Here is a 20,331-nt window from a genome sequence, read left to right as displayed (position 1 = left end):
GGAGAGGGTTCTCTGATTACCAGGGAGAGTAGATGCATCCAATTTACTTCTGATTGAGTGAAAGTCACCTAACCATGTCATGGAATCTCTCTCTCCGACTCAATGTAAATACAAATAAAGTAACTATATTACTTTGCTAGACTTGTTCGAGTACACAATTCTGGCCAAATTTTGTAAAACTAGAGTAACTGATCTTGGTTCAGGAACCAATCCCATAAATCTGCGTATCATTCTTATGGACAATTTGGATCCGATTGAAGCTTCTGCTTTAGACACACTTTCCTGGAAACCACCATGTCCTAAATCGCAGTACTGTCTGGGAACATAGGGAAGATGGTACCTCACTAAATGAGTCACCACTTCAGATCCTTTGGATCACCTCCCCAACTCCCAGGTGACTGGCTAGGGGATAAAGCACAGGTCTAGGAATCAGAAGGTCACGGATTCTAATCCCGGCCCCACCACTTACCTGCTGTGTGACCTTGAGTGAGTCACTTCACTGTGCCTCATTTACCACAGCTGGAAAATGGAGATTGAGATTGTGAGCCTCATGTGGGACAGGGACCGTGTCCAACCCAATTTGCCTATATCCACCCCAGCATTTAGTACAGTGCCTGACACATAGTAAGCATTTCAGAAATACCACAATTATTATGATTATTATTAGACTGTAAACTCATTGAGGGAAGGGATCATGTCTACCAACTCTATTATAGTGTACTCTTCCAAGAGCATAGTGGAGGGCTCATCATAAAGGAAGTGCTTAATAAACACGCCTGATTGATTGATTGATTGACTTCACCGGCTCTGAATGCCCACTGATAAGAGAGTAAAGTAGGCTTGGGGGTAAAGTTAAAGGATGGCTAATCAGGGGAGGCCCAAGTCGGGGGGTAGTGGGAACCCCTCATAAGAAAAGTGATGGGGGATGAACAAAGATGGTTAGTCTAGCCTGGAAAAATCAGCAGAAGGGTACCACATTGGGCAAAAATAATAACAATAATTGTGGCATTTAAACACTTACTAAGTGCCAAATGCTGAACTCAGTGCTGGGGAAGATATAAGATAATCAGGTCACACATGGGGCTCCCAGGCTAAGTAGGAGGGAAAATAGGGAGATTGGGGAGAAAAAGTACTGAATCCTCATTTTGCAGATGAGGGAACTGAGGCAAAGCAAAGTTAAATGACTTGTCCAAGGTCACACAGCAGACAAGTGGCAGAGCTGGGATTAGAACCCTGGTCTTTTGACACCCAGGACTCTGCTCTTTTCACTAGGCTATGGTGGGAAAGCATTGGCAGAAGCCACTTCACTCTCTCCAACAGAGACTAGATGTGCCTGCTAAACTTTATTATGGATCTGTAACTAAAGAATGAACACTATAATGATGTTAGAGAATATAGTCAATAAATGCGAGGTTTACAAACTGGGAAGATATTCTGACAAGTTTCAAAATGCCTCAAGCCTCTACTTTTTGAGGTGTTGGGATTTTTGTTTTCAGTTCCTTTCTTATAAATAGAATTTATAGTTTCTGGGATTCAAATTCATTAACTCCCCCAAAATTAAAACTTTTATCTGCTGAAAAAAAATAAAAGCTGTACTAAAATTAGTCAAACATTTCAGATTCCCAGAAATATGCAAATCCAGTTTGGCTTGAAACATGCACGAACCTAAAAGTTCAGTGGGAAAAGGGTTTGATCAACTATGGAAAAGAAAACCCCAAAATATTTGAAAAGTGGTTTCAATGTTTAGTACAGCACAGAGCACACAGCAGGCACTTAATAAGCATGCTTGATTAATTGACTGGTTGATTGACAACCTGTGAGAAACCAATACAAATATATGGATATTGAAAGCTTAAAAATAAAGGATCGATTTCTATGGCACCAGGCAGAAAACTGAGGATGCTGAAGGAAAAATCAGTCTTCATGTTGAGAAAAATTTCTGGTTGTGAAGATGGGCAGATCAGCTCAGTGGGTTTAGCTGGACTGTGCGAAAAATGGGAAAAGAGAGGAAGAAATCGATCTTGTCGACAGCAGAATGGGCTGAAAAGGCTGTTCTGTTTTTCCATCACCGATTGATATCAATATAATCCTTAGAGCTTCTGTCTGAGGCCAGAAAGAAGCCATCTGGACACCTGATAAAATTAACATTCCCTCTAGACTGTAAGAATGCAAGCTCATTTTGGGCAAGAAACAGTTTCTACCAAGTCTGTTGTACTGTATTCTTTCAAGTGCTTAGTACAGTACTCTGCATACAATAAGTGCTTAAAAAATGCAATTGATTGAATAATGTCTGCAGAAACAAGTAGTAACGTTCCCCTCTTCCAACCCTTACCATGAAAGGTAACTCATATCAAGCAATCAATGGTATTTGTTGAGCGCTTACTAAGTGAAGAGCACTTAGCTCATATGGGAAACAGCTTGGCCTAATGGAAAGAGCCTAAGACTAGTGGTTAGGAGACCAGCGACCTAATCCTGGCTCTGCCATTTGTCTGCTGTGTGTCCTTGAGTGAGTCATTCAGCTTCTCTGTTCCTCCATTTTCTCCCCTGTAAAATGGGTGTATCCTCTCAGGGTCGCACCTGGAGAGTTTCCAGCATTCTGCCAGTCTTGACTACAGGAGGGAGAGTCAAGCAGAGGCCTACCCATTCCATTACTAGCTTGGGCAGTGGCTAACAATTGGAAGGCAATCTGCGACAAGTCAAAACTCACCTATGCTGGGCAGTAGCAGCATGGGAGAGAATCGAGGGCAGAGACTCGTTTACTGCATGGAAGGAGGCGGTGGTAAACCACTTCTGTATTTTTACCAATAAAACTCTATGGATACACCGCCAGAACGATTGCAGATGGAAGTAGGGCGTTCTGGGAGAGCTGTGTCCATGGCGTCGCTATGGGTCGGATACAGCTCGACAGCATAAGACAACAACAACAAAATGGAAGTTAAATATAAGTTCTCTTTCCCCATTAGACTGGAAGTCTCATGTTGGACAGGGACCGTGTCTGATTTGCCTATCTTTATTCATTCATTCAATCATATTTATTGAACGCTTACTGTGTGCAGAGCACTGTACTAAGAGCTTGGAATCATGAATCTACTCATAGTAAGCCACTATTATTATTAGTAGTAGTATGCTCTTTGGAATAACGAGCAATGTGTGAGCTGGTAACGGTTTGTCCTATTATCCATCCCTAAGTATTAATGATGGATGACCTTTGTATCCAGAACAAATGTCTCATTGGGGATATGGGAACCGCTTTGGAAACAAGGGGGATGTGACCCTAGTGATAGGAAATGGAGCTAGATCATGGAAATTCGGGGATCCTCACAAGAACAAGTTCTGTGTGACTTCGGACAAGTCACTTCACTTCTCTATGCATCAGTTTCCTCATCTGAAAAATAGGTGAGCCCCACATTGGACAGGATGAGCTTATGTCTACTTTAATGTTTAGTACAGTGCTTGGCAAGGGGTGAGCCCCTAACCAAAACTACAAGTATTAGTATCACCATTATTATGGTGGTGATGTTGATAACGATGATGATGTTGATGATGCATTTGGATCTGTGATCTTTGGACATTTGATATTCACCCCACCCTCAACCAATGGCTATGTGTTTGTGAGTGGAATTGCATGTAAGGGGGGCCGGGACAAGGTGAGAGGGGCCCAGAATGAAGAAACTACACTTCCAGGAAAATCAGGAAGGGTGTCACTTCCAGGAAAGGTTTTTTTCCAAAAGGTTTGGCCTAGAAACCATCCACTAGAAGCCATCTGTTATCATTAATCTAATTTGAAAAAGGAACAGCCACGAAAACATTGCGGTGGCCCCAGTAGAAGCCCGGGCAAAACTGCCTAGAGAGCATAATCAATCAAACTCTTCCCCCAGAACTAGAATGGCTATTGGGCCAGATCAATAAGCACTACTTGTTGATCTGTGGCCCTGGAATCATGGCGGAGACACCTCCAAATAAAGCTAAAAACATATGAGTGCAGAATAATACCCTGTACCTCTTTATTAGCCTGATATATTGCAAGAGAAATACGGGAGAAAGCAAACATTAATGGAAAGTGGGATTTTCCCTGCAATAGCCACAATAAATATGTCGGTGGGGGAAAAAAATGAAGACAAAAGAGAAGGCTGCCTTCATCTCTGAAATCGAAAGCAACGCCTAGTGAGGTCTAACCCATCGGAAAAATTGTTCGTGAGCAGTTCGTCGGCAGGAAAACGTGACCTCTGAAGCACAGCCAATGTAGACAAGACCTAGGGTGATCCACTGAGTAAATGCCAGTCACAGAGGTTAAAGTTGCCCAGGGGCAGATTTAATGTTATGTACGCAGGGCTCAGAAAAGAGTGAGGGTGAAAAGAATGAGGTTCATTTTCAGGATGATGTGCCCAAAGATGCTTTCAGGATTTGGGGACTCCCCCGGAGGTCATTTCTGTAGAAGGAGTCACAGCTCTTTGGTAACATTCGCTATCTGTTACCCCAATCCCTCAGAGTCCTTTCCCAGCAGGCAAGGCCAGCATTCATTTGAGGAATGGATGGAGTTTAGAAAGGAGGCCCCTTCCCTTCTATAGTCACTACAGGAGCCAAGTGGAGGCCCAATACCGTGAGTGCTCAATGGGACTGTACTAAAAAATGGAAGACTGAAAGGTTTGTGAGAGGCCTCGTTCCTCTCTATCACGCTGTGCTCTCTCCCAAAGGGTAGGTAGCAAGAGCTGAGCTGAAACCTGCAGAGGGGGAGATTTATGTGTTCAGTTATTTTGACAACCGGGAACATTTTCACAAACACGAACTGAACGTTTCCAAATTTTCCCTTTTGGGTCCTCCTGAGTGAAAATCTGAGGTAAATTCAGGTCACAGGGAAGAGCAAACCAGTACCTCAGAAAGCAGTGAAACTCTCTGTTTGTCAGTGTGCCGAGAAAAGAAGCAAACAATGGGGAGAGGAATGCAAAGGGGAGACTAATCAGAGTACCATTAAAAAGCTTGAGAACTAGAAGCACAGTTGCAAATGTCAATTTAAAAAAAAATACATCTTGACTGCTCCTTCTTTTCTCTGAAAGAATCGTATCTTTCCAAATCCTCGAATTAAAGTTCCAAAATAAAGAGGAGATTATTATTATAGACCGTATCCGGCTGCTCATTTCTGAGTTGGTTCAGAGAGTTGCTGTGACTACTGACTCTTGATCGTGCCTGGGACCCATCTGATCGTGCCTTGTGGTTTTTGGGACGTGTTATCCCTTTCAGAGGATTTAATACATAAATTAAATCCACCGCTTCTCTTCTTTTTTCCAAAGACCAGAAAAGGTTCGGTTGAGAAGAGAGCTAGGCATAATCCAGGATGCCCCACACATCACTGGACGTCATTACAGGAGAACTTTAGGAGCTAATGAGAATAACTTCAAGCGAAATATTCCTACTCGGGGCAAAACTGCACAAACTCCCACACAAATCATTCAGGTGACCGTACGTTCTCCTCTAATCGCAAACGCCCCTGCTTGCAGAAGTGATGTTGAGGCAACAGGCTAGGTTGATCTCCTGCATGCATATACACTGTTCTTGTACACCAATTCTTCCATCACTGGGTATTTTTCCCATTTTAGTACACATATTTAGACTTTCCTGTGGTGGGCCGACACTTCTGCACACACATTTAATTACGTCACTGTTGAATGCTTATGTGAACGAAAGAGACAGATTTCCCCAGACATTTCATGTGTGAGCATCCTTGGCTTCCTGCCACGCGACAGCAGGGTTTAGAATAGTCTTCATTGAGTTTTACTGTACTCAAACAAAATTGGGAGAGTTTAAATTGAATTAAGTTGAAATTAAATGCCAATAGACAGTGCTGCTGTTCACAGGGAAAAAAATCAAAGTAATCCAGTGGCGGGCTTCTTTTACCTTAAAGGAAAGAAAGAATTCTTTAAAGTCCTCCTCACCTTGTTCCTGTATCAGTGTCTCTCTCTCTTCGTCAGAGAGAGCTACCCTCTTACTTGGTTATTCTCAGCTGTTCAGGAGTAACTGCCTAATTACTCCCTTCTTCCTGAAGATAGATGCTTTTGGCTAGAGGTGGTCTGCAGGAGCTGATACTTCCTTATCTCCTGTTGCTGCTCTCCCTCTGGGAGAGGGCAGCTTCAAATTGGTACTAAGAGTAATTTCACTGGATCCTTCTTTCCCCTGCCCCAGTGCTCATGGTGCACAGCTATGTATTTTATGGGACAGAATGCTGTGGGGTTACGGTTTCCAGAGATCAACTCCTCACCTAACAGAAACGACAGCTTCAAGACTGCTTTTTCTGAAGGACCCACAGGACATCCCTGTGGTGAGTGACACAACAGGGAGAAAACCACAAGAGACCCCCTTCAGAAGCTTCTGAACTTTCATTCCTCGGGTTGACATGGTGTTTACAATTTGTCTCCTTACAGGGGAGAGCCACTTTCCATCAGAGAGTGCCGCAGCTTTAAGCCGAACAACAACAACAAAAAAACAACAATCTGTAATTTCTGTGATTGGCGGAAACCTCTCACCTCGGATTACAAAAGCGACTGGATTTTGATTTTCAGATTCCCTATTTTACCCCAGGCTACAGAAATGGACGTGGGGGTGGGGGTGTGGGGAGGGCTTCTCCAAACTAGAAGTGGAATCTGCTTTTGATTTCAATCTTTACGCAATAGGAAGGGATGGTTTTGGAGTGGAAATGGTCTTTACTGTTGGTCCAGTCAACAGAGATTAACACCCACAGAGGCAGGGACTTATATTAACAGTCCAATTTGCCTATCCACATAATAGTTCATTCACACTTCAGAGCAGAGTTGGAAGCATCCTCTACCCATTGGCCTCTGACCCTAATGTGGAAGCCCATTTATGACAATATGCAACACATTTACAGCACCTCCCAATCTCAATCTGCTAATCCTGAGCAAAAATCCCACTTGAAGCTCCGTGACTCAGATCCAACAGTGTACGCTTTAAATAGAAAAAAAAAATCTCATTGATTGCATGAAACTCGGGGTTTATTTTTGTCCATCGATTCCCCTGGCGACTTTCTGCAGCATCCAACGCCCAGAGCGAACCCAATCTGACCCCGACTTTATGTGCATTATTATATTGAGAGACAGGAGCTACTTACAGTCCATGCCATTGTCTCCGTAGATATGTAATAAAGTATTCTAGAACTGCTCCTGCCGAGAACCTTCATACACTCGACATTTCCTTCTCTCTCCCCCTCCTTCCCTCCTCCTCCCACCTTCTCTCACATCCACAAACACACATTCTCTCACTCGCACTCACACATCACCCTGTCTTGCATCCATATACAATCCCACCCTCCCTTCCTCCCTCTCCACCTATCTTAAATTCCCTTCACTCTCTGCATTTTTCCCCCTTTGGAGGACAGCTCAAATGAGCAGCATCAGACTTTGACTAATACTCACATAACTCTCGGTAAACAACATCCTTCACCCAGATCTATAACTAATAATAATGCTCTTTATTAAGCTCTCCTGTGAAACAATATGTCTAATAAAAAGCTGTTCTCCACACGATTTTAATTATAATAAATCACCTTCATTATGATGCATAACTCAATATAACATCCCCAACGCTTAGCTACCGAGGCTACTTCTATAATGAGGACAGAGAGCGGGCACATCTCGGGCAAAGTTCTTTACACACCCACAGAAAAATCCTGCAGGAACCTCCTTCCTTGCAACATGAATTTCAACAACTTTTATCTTACCTTACGGTTCAGAACATCACAGCCGAGGAGGAAAACGAAGCTGAAAAATGCTGTTTACACAAATAACCCCGCATCCTTCCGCCAGCACGGAAAAAGTGATCCTCACGGTGCAATCATTTCTCTAAAATGTATAAAAGTATTTTACCACCCTGCTCGGAAAAGCAGTGATGAGACTAGAAGCAGTTGTGAGCTGGTGTCAGGGGATTTCATGTCAAAGTCAACTTCCTGGGCAATCCCCAGAGAACTGTGCTGGGCACATTCTCCTGAAAGGTGTGAAAATCTGATTTTCTAAAATGGATCAGTAATTCTCTATGAAGGGGGGAAGGATCGATAAATCTTTGCTAAGTAGATTGTAAAGGAAAAATTATTCTTTCAGTGACAGTACATTAGGATCCTCCAAACAATCTCAATAAACTAAAGACATAGCCTTTCTCCACCAGCTGCTTTTGACTTCTGATGTATTTTTGTAATCTCGGATCATTCTGCAATGCACATACATTTATATTTTCTAAGCAATGTTCCATGTTGATGTTGATTTATGGGTATGTGCCATTATAATGCTTGGCTGTGACTAGAAAAAGAAAATTATTAGCTGCTTGTTACCTGATAGATGTGATACAAGGAAATGTCATTACATCTGTGCACACATATATGTTTCTTTCTATATCACTCTTGGTGTATTTGCACAACGCAACAACCACCTACAAGTGGTTGCACAACGCAACAACCACCAGGGCTCAGTGGCTCTCAATCAATCAATTGATCTATCGACTGTATTTACTGAGCTGTTACTCTGCGAAGAGCATCGTACTAAGCGCTTGGGAGAGTACAATATAGCAGAGTTGGTAGGCACGTTCCCTGCCCACAACGAGCTTACAGCCAGGATGGGATGCACTTAGAACCCCTGGAATTCCACTCTTCCTTTTCCTTTTCTCCTGCTGCTTGGAATCCAGGAGACTTGGAAACTTGCAGAACTGTAAATCTGATAGTGAAATTCACCCTTGCGTTGGGATCACAGAAAGTTCTGCAGATTGCCAGTCTGAGAGTTGGGCAGTCAGTCGCATTGATTGAGCGCTTACTGTGTGCACAGCACTGTACTAAGCTCTTGGGAGAGGACAATGTAACAATATGAGATGCATTCCCTGCCCACAATGAGCTTACAGTCTCGAGAAAGGCCCTGAGCATTCTTGTTATAGAACGTATTCAACCCTTCCCGCTGAGGACGTCAAGTTCTCAGTGTTCTGCCATTGGCCGCCATGGCAAAGCCAGTCTGAGAGAGAACTGCAAAATCCCCATTTTGTTCACTGTTGTGAGCCTCAAGATGCCAGTTGTTGAAACAATCCCAGCATTGTACTGAAGCAGTTAATAAATAGCCCGGCCCAAGTAGGGTGGTCTTGGCTTTGCCAGGGCTGAAGACCCCATGTCCTATCATACGTGAGCCAGACAAAATGAGAGCTGGGTGAGATCGCTCTGAAGGGGACTGGTTTTTCAATTTTTTTTTAAGTGCTTACTATGTTCCAGGCTCTTTTCTAAGCACTAGAGTAGATACAAGGTAATCAGGTTGGACACTATACATGTCCCACTTGGCGCTCACAGTCTTATTGCCCATTTTACAGATGAGGTAACTGAGACACAGAGAAATCAAGTGACTTGTCCAAGGTCACACCGCAGACAAGTGGTGGAGCCGGGATTAGAATCCAGGTCCTTCTGACTCCCAGGGCTGTGCTTTCTCCATTAGGCCATACTGCTTCACTTGGAACTAATTTCTGACAGAATTACAGTGACATCAATATGGCTCTTTGGGGAAGAAAAAAAAGACATCTCTTTTTGTGCCAACAGCTCTAATGCATAAAGCACTTCAGAACAGGGAGGAGAGGAGATAATGGATATAGTATGATATAACTGGAGTATTTTGCTTAATTTATGCATTCCCTGCCCTAGTGACACTCTGTTGGAACAATTTATGGATCTATGCATTGATACCTTATCCACTGATACCACTGCCACACATCTTATTGGAGGCATTGAGAGAAGCATTTTTTTAAAAACCTACAGTGACAAGTGGCCGCACCCAAGATGCCTTTCTACCTTTAAATAATTAGGCTGCTTCTCTTTTCCTTTTATCTAGTCAAAGGCCAAACCAAACCAGAGAAGCAGGTGTCAAATCCCCTCAGGCCAATAGGTGGGACCATCCATTATGCTCATATCAATCAGTGGTATATATTGAGCTCTTACTATGTGCAGAGCACTATGCTAAGCACTTGGGAGAGTACAACAGAGTTAGAAACACGTTCCCTATCCGTAATAACTGTACAAACTACAGGGGATGGTCTAATCTGCTCATATAAGAATTTCCAAAGCAGGAACGGGGTTAGAGCCTATTTGCTGGTGCCCAGCCTGCTGGGATATTTAGGAAATATTAAACAACCTGAGGAATTCCCACCATGCATGATGGGAAAATGAGATATCTCTGGACTTGTGAACTTCGTTTTTTAGATGTTCTCCTTCTACACTTCAGTCCAACTTGATACCACTCTTTCACCCTACTGTGAGCTCACCTCCTCCAGGAGGCCTTCCCAGACTTTACCTTTCCTCCTCCCCATCCCCCCCACCCTACCTCCTTCCCCTCCCCACAGCACTTGTATATATGTGTATGGATTTATTACTCTATTTATTTTACTTGTACATATTTACTACTCTATTTGGTTAACGATCAATCAATTGTATTTACTGAGTGCTTACTGTGTGCAGAGCACACAGGACTGTGTACATATAGCTATAATTCTATTTATTCTGACGGTTTTGACACTTGTCTACATGGTTTGTTTTGTTGTCTGTCTCCCCCTTCTAGACTGTGAGCCCATTGTTGGGTAGGGACCATCTTTATATGTTGCCGACTTGTACTTCCCAAGCGCTTAGTACAGTGCTCTGCACACAGTAAGCGCTCAATAAATACAATTGAATGAATGAATGAACTGTAATAAAAAACATTTAATCTATGAACAAAAAGTGGCCCTCTACCTGACCCTAATTCTGAATTAAAATTTTATTTGGACATGAATCGAGAAACACTGATTTCCAATTCCCTGTAAATCAGAGGTTCTGCCAAAATGTCCCCTTCAACCTTATCTTCAATATTATTGCCGACCCATGAAGAATACGAGGCAGGAGAGATGGAGGGAGGGGAGAATGAGGGAAGAAGGGAAAGAGAGATAGAAAAAGGGAGAGACAGTCAGAGAAGGAGAGAGTGAAGAGAGACAAAGAGAACAAGCAAGGGAAAAGGGATTTGCTATTCAGAGCACCTTATGTCATGAGTTCTAATCCAGGCTCTGCCACTTCAATCAATCAATCAATCGTATTTATTGAGCGCTTACTGTGTGCAGAGCACTGTACTAAGCACTTGGGAAGTACAAGTTGGCAACATATAGAGACAGTCCCTACCCAACAGCGGGCTCACAGTCTAAAAGGGGGAGACAGAGAACAAAACCAAACATACTAACAAAATAAAATAAATAGAATAGATATGTACAAGTAAAATAAATAAATAGAGTAATAAATCTGTACAAACATATATACAAACATATATAAACTTGTCTGCTTTGTGGCCTTGGGCAAGTCACATCACTTAGAACAGTGCTTTGCACATAGTAAGCGCTTAATAAATGCCATTATTATTATTATTATCACTTCTCTGAGCCTCAATTACCTCACCTGTAAAATGGGATTGAGGCTGTGAGCCCTATGAGGGACAGGGACTGCATCCAATCTGATTTACTTGTATCCACCCCAGCTCTTAGTTCAGTGCCTGGCACATAGTAAGCACTTAACAAATACCACAATTCTTATTATAACAATTATTATTATAAGCAGAGAAATGAGAACACTGGAGCTATATCGAAAGTATTTGTCTTCATACAACTCACATAACACTTCTGAATGGATTTTTTTCCCCTATGCTGGGCAACTCCATATGGGACTGAGAGGTCTGTATCATTTCTTATTTGAATTCTGCCTCTTGAAATTTCATAACAGTATCACAAATCCTGTTCTGTGTCAAATCTCTATCTGAATTGCCTCACGGCAAATTTTCAGGAATGACTGCTATGTGGGACTTTGGACCAAGGCGGTACTGTTGCTGTTCGCTTCTTGGACAGTGGTATAAACCAGTCCAAGGCAGACTGAGTCCAAAATAGAAGCCAAGGTCAGCTGGGAAGAGCCTTCCCCAGTCTATCAGCAGAGAATTCTCTATTCAACTCCTATAATACCCAGCATCTCCATGTGTAGTTTACCTATTCAAAGCAGGGGTGCCTAGGAGTTAGGAAAGGAGGGTGTTGAATGGCTGGTCTGGCAGGCCTTGTGACAATGTAAAAAAGTCTTTTTTTTTTAATGGTATTTGTTGAGCGCTTACTATTTGCCAGGAAATGTACTAAAAGCTAGGGTAGATAATAATAACAATAATAATAATAATGATGGCATTTGTTAAGTGCTTACTGTCTCTATGTGATGCCAATTTGTACTTCCCAAGCGCTTAGTACAGTGCTCTGCACATAGTAAGCGCTCAATAAATACGATTGATTGATTGATTGATACTATTTGCAAAGCACTGTTCTAAGCTCTGGGAAGGATACAAGGTAAAGAGGTGAGGTTGTCCCCCGTGGGGCTCATAGTCTTAATACCCATTTTCCAGATAAGGGAACTGAGGCACAGAGAAGTGAAGTGACTTGCCCAAAGTCTCACAGTTGACAAGTGGCGGAGCCAGGATTTGAAATCTCTCAGTTCCTTTCGATGATTTTGGTGTTGCCATCACCTTGGAGCCAATAACCCCATTTCTTTGGTGGATAAAAGAATTTCCAAGACAGCTCCTTGTAAGTTAAGACATTCTGGACAATCAGTTTCCCCACCTTCAAAGCCTCACTGAAGGCACTTCTACTCCAAGAGGTGTTCCCTGACTAAGCCTTCATTTCCTCTTCTCCCCCTCCCATCTGCATCACTCTTGCCCTGTGATTTGTTCCCTTTATTCAACCCTCCTTCAGACACGCAGCCCTTATATATCTCTGCATGGCACATAGTAAGCGCTTAACAAATACCATCATCATTATCAATAATATAATATAATATGTATTATCAATAATATATTAGCAATAAATATTATATTATATATGATTATGATTTATATTAATGTCTGTCTCCCTCTCTAGAATGCCAACTCACTGTGGGCAGGAAAAGTGTCGACCAACTCTGTTGTACTCTCCAAAGTGTTTAGTGCACTCACTAAGCCCTCAATAAATACGATTGATTTATTGATTCATTGGACCCAGAGCTGGTGCAAGGTAGAGGATTATTTGAACCAAATCCTGGAAACCAGCAGGGTCAGGATATTACTTGGGCTCACTCCCAAGGCCCAAACCAGGCTTTCTGAAAAGGTCAGGGAGGAGAGGGGCTTTAGCCTGACCCCAGGGCCCAGTGGGGTGAGGAACTGAAGGTTTATCTCTAAATGGATTCCAGCTGGGCCAGGGGTGAAAGGAGTCCTCCACTTGCCCCTAAACCTTCTGCCAAACTCCCCACTGCACCATGAGTTAGGGGAAACTGCTAGCATAGTGGATAGAGCACGGGCCTGAGAATTAGAAGAGAAGCAGCATTGCTCAGTGGAAAGAGCATGGGCTTTACAGTCAGAGGTCATGGGTTCAAATTCCAGCTCTATGACTTTGGGCAAGTCACTTCTCTCTGCCTCAGTTACCTCATCTGTAAAATGGGAATGAAGACTGTGAGCCCCGCGTGGGACAACCTGATCACCTTGTAACCTCCCCAGCACTTAGAACAGTGTTTTGCACATAATAAGTGCTTAATAAATGCCATTATTATTATTAGAAAGTTGTGGGTTCTGATCCCGGCTCTGCCACTTGTCTGCTTTGTGACCCTGGGCAACTCACTTCACTTCTCTGGGCTTCAGTTACCTCATAATAATAATGATGGCATTTGTTAAGCGCTTACTATGTGCAAAGCACTGTACTAAGCTCTGGGGGGGGATACAAGGTGATCAGTTTGTCCCACGTGGGGCTCGCAGTCTTAATCCCCATTTTACAGATGAGGCAACTGAGGCTCAGAGACGTTAAGTGACTTGCCGAAGGTCACACAGCAGACATGTGGGGGAGCCGGGATTCGAACCCATGACCTCTGACTCCAAAGCCCGTGCTCTTTCCACTGAGCCACGCTGCTTCTCCTGAAATGGGGATTGAGACCGGGAACCCCATGAGAGACAGGGATTGTGTCCAACCCGATTTGCTTGTATCTACCCCACCGCTTAGTAGAGTGCCTGGCACATAGTAAGAGCTTAACAAAAAAACACAATTACTATAATTAGTTCATCCTTGGAGTTTCTCTCAGCCTCTCCTGGCCAGGTCTGGTAGAAAAGGAACTTCCACCCCAACCTTGGAGCCTGGCAGGGGCAGAGGAAGGCTCTGGCTCATTCCCAGAGTTCTTCCGAGTTCTCTGGCCAGGACGGGATTGAGGTGAGCCTCTAGCCTGGACTCAGAGCTCAGGGTCAAGGACGATTCCTTGATAGAATTCCCTTCAAGGCCCTGCTGAGAGCTCACCTCCTCCAGGAGGCCTTCCCAGACTGAGCCCCTTCCTTCCTTTCCCCCTCGTCCCCCTCTCCATCCCCCCATCTTACCTCCCTCCCTTCCCCACAGCACCTGTATACATGTATATATGTTTGTACATATTTTCTTTACTCTATTCATTTATTTATTTAATTTATTTGAACATATCTATTCTATTTATTTTATTTTGTTAGTATGTTTGGTTTTCTTCTCTGTCTCCCCCTTTTAGACTGTGAGCCCACTGTTGGGTAGGGACTGTCTCTATATGTTGCCAATTTGTACTTCCCAAGCGCTTAGTACAGTGCTGTGCACATAGTAAGCGCTCAATAAATACGATTGATGATGATGATGATGATGATGATGATTCCATCAGAGTCTGGCTTCCAGGGCAAGATGCCACATCTTAGCCTCGGGAGGCCTAATGGATGGAAGCAGAATAGAGAAGCAGTGTGGCTCAATGGAAAGAGTACAGGCTTTGGAGTCAGAGGTCGTGGGTTCAAATCCCGGCTCTGCCACTTGTCAGCTGTGTGACTTTGGGCAAGTCACGTCACTTCTCTGTGCCTCAGTTCCCTCATCTGGAAAATGGGGATGAAGACTGTGAGCCCCCCGTGGGACAACCTCATCACCTTGTATCTCCCCCAGTGCTTAGAACAGTGCTTTGCACATAGTAAGTGCTTAATAAATGCCACCATTATTATTATTATTATAATGGATAGAGCACGGGTCTTGGAGACAGAACGACCTGAGTTCCATCCCTGGCTCTGCCACTTGCCTGTTGTGGGACCTTGGGCAAGTCACTTCACTTCTCTGTGCCTCAGTTCCCTCATCTGGAAAATAGGGATGAAGACAGTGAGCCCCCCGTGGGACAACCTGATCACCTTGTATCTCCCCCAGTGCTTAGAACAGTGCTTTGCACATAGTAAGTGCTTAATAAATGCCACCATTATTATTATTATTATAATGGATAGAGCACAGGCCTTGGAGACAGAAGGACCTGGGTTCCAACCTTGGCTCTGCCACTTGCCTGTTGGGCAAGTCACTTCACTTCTCTGTGCCTCAGTTACCTCATATGTAAAATAGGGGTTAAGACTGTGAGCCCCATATGGGACAAACTAATTACCTTGTACCCACCCCAGATCTTAGAACAGTGCTTGGCACATAGTATGCACTTAACAAATGCTGTTATTATTATTATTAATAATATTAATAACAAAGATCGGGGCCACCATCTTGGCTCCACTTCCATTCCCCTTTCAGCTGGGAAAGACAAAATCCAATGGGGCAAAGCTACTGGCTTCAACTCACCTTGCCCTTGTGAAGCCAGCTCTCCTGGTGTTGGTTAATCATGGTGGGAAGAGAATGAAAGATGGAGCTGAGGGAGGTGAGGGAGGTAGGGAAGGTGGGAGGGTTAATGGAGACTGGAGAGTATGAAACTCCAAAAGGACATTGATTCCTGTTGTGATTCCCCAGGGGGTATAATCCAGTGGTATAATCCACAAAATTTACCAACTGGTCATCTCCGCAAGAGAAACCCAAGCAGATAAATGAATGAAATCAGCATTCATACTTTATTACCAGACCTAGATGAATAGCTCCCTGCCAGCCTGAGGCACCTAAAGCAAGGAAAACATTCTTATGTGGAAAAGGCACAGAATGGAGAGAAATACCTCTTGAGGGTAAGAAGGAAAGCCTTTTTTTGACACTAGTTAACCAGACCCCTTGAATTATGTGCCCTTTGTCCCCAGCTCTCCCCACACTTCTTAAGGAAGGAATCATTGCACCAGAGAAATGACATGTTGACAAGGAAAAGAGATAGATTTATTCATCCGTCAAGTCAGAAAGCCGTCTGAGAAAGAGGAAACAGAGATAGAGACAGGGACGTAAAAAGAGAGGGAAAGACAAAGAGAGATGGACAGAATGAGACTACCTGAGAGAAAGGGGAAGAAAAATGGAAGGATCTAAAGATGATGGAAAGGACTCATGAAATGGAAACAGATTCGCCATTCCTAAAAGGCAACTGGGAAGCAGCATGGGCTAGTTGAAAGAAGATTGGGAGCCAGGTGACCTGAGTTCTAATCCTGTCTCTGACAGTTCTCAACTGTAAAATGGGAATTAAATACCTATTTTCCTTCCCCATTGGACTATGAGCCCCATGTGGGGCAGGGTCTGTGCCCAATCTGAATATCTTGCAATTACCCTAGCACTTGACCCATAATAAATTCTTAATCAATGCTATTATTATTATTAGAGGTTTATGAGAGCATTTATATATTCTGAAATCTAGATCTAAAAAAGAAAAGGGAGAGGTTGAATTTTTGTCACCAAAATGACTACCAGTAGTTCCAAGTGAAATTTCCAGGTGAGCTTGTCAGCTTGGAAACAAACAACAAGACAACAAGTCAAGGAAACAACAACACACTCAACGGTGAAGAATTACCATCGCTTGCCTGACAGTCCCGCACGCAGAAGGAGAAACCTGCCTGGAACACATCATCAGAAGACAAGACAAGGGACTCTTTTCTGGAAAAAGCCACTAGTCAGTGAGGAGACTCCAACCTAACCTTTCTTCCACCATCCCGGAAGCAAAAAAGAAAGCATGCCAGCATGAGACTGCCACAAAACCCCGGGGAAGATTTGCAGCTGCTGAAATGGTTGCTGTGGCTTATTGGATGTGTCCTCAACTCTGACCTCCAAGGAACCTGAAATTCTGCCCCTCTAAGCATCAGCACCCTACTTATATTATTTCAGTTTTGTGCATTTGTCTTTGCTTTGTTTTAACCCCCATTTTCCACGTGGAGGAAATTAAGCCCTAGAGAATTTAAATTCATTCAATCGTATTTATTGAGCACTTACTGTGTGCAGAGCACTGTACTAAGCGCTTGGGAAGTACAAGTTGGCAATATATAGAGGCGGTCCCTACCCAACAACAGGCTCACAGTCTAGAAGGGGAAGACGGACAACAAAGCAAAACATGTGGACAGGTGTCAAGTTGTCAGAACAAATAGAATTAAAGATAAATGCACATCATTAACAAAATAAATAGAATAGTAAATATGTACAAGTAAAATAAATAGAGTAATAAATCTATACAAGCATATATACAGGTGCTGTGGGGAGGGGAAGGAGGTAGGGTGGGGGGGAATGGGGAGGAGGAGAGGAAAAAGGGGGCATTGTCCAAATCACACAGGAGGGTAAGAAGCAAAGCTGGGAGTGCTTGGAAGCAGAAACATGAGTACTGTGAGTCCTTGGGCAAATCACTTATCTTCTCTATGCCTCAGCTTTTCCACATGGAAAATGAAGATTAAATACTTCTTCTCCCTCCCCATTAAACTCTGAGCCCCTTGTGAAGCAGGAATGGTGTTGTGTATGATCGTAGCACATCTACTTTGATGTCTGTACAGTGCTTGACACATAATAATGATAAAAACAATAATAATGATTATGGCATTTGTTGAGCACTCACTATGTGCCTGGCACTGTTCTAAGTGCTGATGTAGATACAGGATAGTTGGGTTGGATACAGTCCCTGTCCCACACAGGGCTCACAGTCTTCACACCCATTTTACAGATGAGGGAACTGAGGCCCAGAGAAGTAAAGTGACTTGCACAAAGTCACACAGTCGACAAGTGGCGGAGCTGGAATTAGAACCCATGACCTCCTCTTCCTCCTTTCAAAGCCCTACTGAGAGCTCATCTCCTCCAGGAGGCCTTCCCAGACTGAGCCCACAGTCTTCTAGACTGTAAGCCCACTGTTGGGTAGGGACCGTCTCTATATGTTGCCAACTTTTACTTCCCAAGTGCTTAGTACAGTGCTCTGCACACAGTAAGTGCTCAATAAATACGATTGATTGATTGATTGAGCCCTCTCCTCCCCCTCCCCATCACCCCCACGTTACTTCCTTCCCCTCCCCACAGCACCTGTTTGTATACTCTACTTATTTATTTTATTTGTACATATTAATTCTATTTATTTTATTCTGTTAATATGTTTTGTTTTGTTCTCTGTCTCCCCCTTCTAGACTGTGAGCCCACTGTTGGGTAGGGACTGTCTCTGTACGTTGCCAACTTGTACTTCCCAAGTGCATAGTACAGTGCACCGCACACAGTAAGTGCTCAATAAATACGATTGAATGAATGAATGGAAGTGGCGGGAACCAGGATTAGAACCCATGACATTATGACTTCCAGCCCTGGGCTCTATCCATTAAGCCATGCTGCTTCTTAGGAAGCACTTAACAAATACCACAATCTCGAGTGTTACTGTTGTTACCCCCATGGGAGGCCATGTGACCTCCAGGGAGAAGGGTGCCAGAAGACAGGTGGGGAAGGGCTTCAGCTTCCAGCCCTCTCTAGGAACACATTAAACTGGATCCCTGGAATTGCCCGAATGGGCGGGGAAGGACAACAGCTTCCAGCACTCTCTACTGGGTCTCTGGAATTGTCCAAGCAGGTCTGAAGGGACCGCAGCGTCCAGCACTCTCTGGAAACACATGCAACTTGTTCTCTGGAATTTGTCCTAGAGGAGCTGCTGTCAATCAATCAATCAATCAATCGTATTTATTGAGCGCTTACTGTGTGCAGAGCACTGTACTAAGCACTTGGGAAGTCCAAGTTGGCAACATATAGAGACAGTCCCTACCCAACAGCGGGCTCACAGTCTAAAAGGGGGAGACAGAGAACAAGACCAAACATACTAACAAAATAAAATAAATAGAATAGATATGTACAAGTAAAATAAATAGAGTAATAAATATGTACAAGCATATATACATATATACAGGTGCTGTGGGGAAGGGAAGGAGGTAAGACGGGGGGGATGGAAAGGGGGACGAGGGGGAGAGGAAGGAAGGGGCTCAGTGTGGGAAGGCCTCCTGGAGGAGGTGAGCTCTCAGTAGGGCCTTGAAGGGAGGAAGAGAGCTAGCTTGGCGGATGGGCAGAGGGAGGGCATTCCAGGCGCGGGGAAGGACGTGGGCTGGGGGTCGATGGCGGGACAGGCGAGAATGAGGTACGGTGAGGAGATTAGCGGCGGAGGAGCGGAGGGTGCGGGCTGGGCTGGAGAAGGAGAGAAGGGAGGTGAGGTAGGAGGGGGCGAGGGGATGGACAGCCTTGAAGCCGAGGGTGAGGAGTTTCTGCCTGATGCGCAGATTGATTGGTAGCCACTGGAGACTTTTGAGGAGGGGAGTAACATGCCCAGAGCGTTTCTGGACAAAGACAATCTGGGCAGCAGCATGAAGTATGGTTTGAAGTGGGGGAAATCCTGGGGGGAAATGGCCAGCAAGTGCCTCCCAAACGGACGGAGAAAGCTGCAGGCAGGCCCCTACCCTCGGACTTCTCCTCCGTCCCCACCATGCGCTCCCACACACCTCCGAGACAATGGAGAAGAGTCCACCACCCAGGTGGGGAACTATCTAGGCCCCAGGCCTCCTAGACCAGATATTCTCTTCCAGAGCAGAATCGGAGAGAAAATGCAGCGAGTCTGCGTCCTTCTGTTGGACCTCGGGGGCTGCTTCGCTGGGCTGGCTGAAGTCCTAACTCGGAAAATTGGGTTAATGGTTCTTAGGAATTACAAACCATTGCCTTTTAAGTATTTACTTGGAGGTGGACAAATAATAGACTACTGCTTTGGGGAACCAAAGATGTCTCTCCTCCATCCATGTTTGATTTTCTGGGAAATCTATGGTTGACTATGCTTCGCTCCCAATGCAGGATAAGTTCATTATAAACCCATAGTTTTTCCTTCCTCAGAACACGCAGGCTTCACCCACTGCTCTGGGGAAAAAACAATCCAGTAAAAAAGTAACTGGACAGATGCGAGTACATAAATTAAGTACATAAATTCTTTACAAATAGGGCTCTTGATAGTACATTTAAAGTACAAATAGTACTTCTCCAGCACACCCAAGGAGTTTATTTTTAAAATGAATGAAATGATGCTAGAAAAATGACATTTTAGAATTTTTTTTCCCCACTTGACTTTCAGTTGTGCCGTTATTTTAATGTTTT

General features: G+C 43.9%; 1 protein-coding gene and 1 non-coding gene across 2 annotated transcripts in view; one reads left to right on the top strand and one right to left on the bottom strand.

Moving 5' to 3' along the window:
• Positions 1-20,331, bottom strand: part of POU6F2 (POU class 6 homeobox 2) — a 440,175-nt gene that overhangs the window by 368,255 nt on the left and 51,589 nt on the right. The gene's annotated exons all lie outside the window — the stretch shown is intronic.
• LOC119924815 lies at positions 2,560-2,697 on the top strand. Its single transcript, XR_005449506.1, has one exon. It is a non-coding gene; the product is annotated as a small nucleolar RNA SNORA7 (small nucleolar RNA).

The sequence above is a fragment of the Tachyglossus aculeatus genome, chromosome 2 (assembly GCF_015852505.1).
Source record: "Tachyglossus aculeatus isolate mTacAcu1 chromosome 2, mTacAcu1.pri, whole genome shotgun sequence".
Lineage (NCBI taxonomy): Eukaryota > Metazoa > Chordata > Mammalia > Monotremata > Tachyglossidae > Tachyglossus > Tachyglossus aculeatus.
The sequence above is the reverse complement of the archived record's forward strand: the minus strand, read 5'-3'. Positions and strand labels throughout refer to the sequence as shown.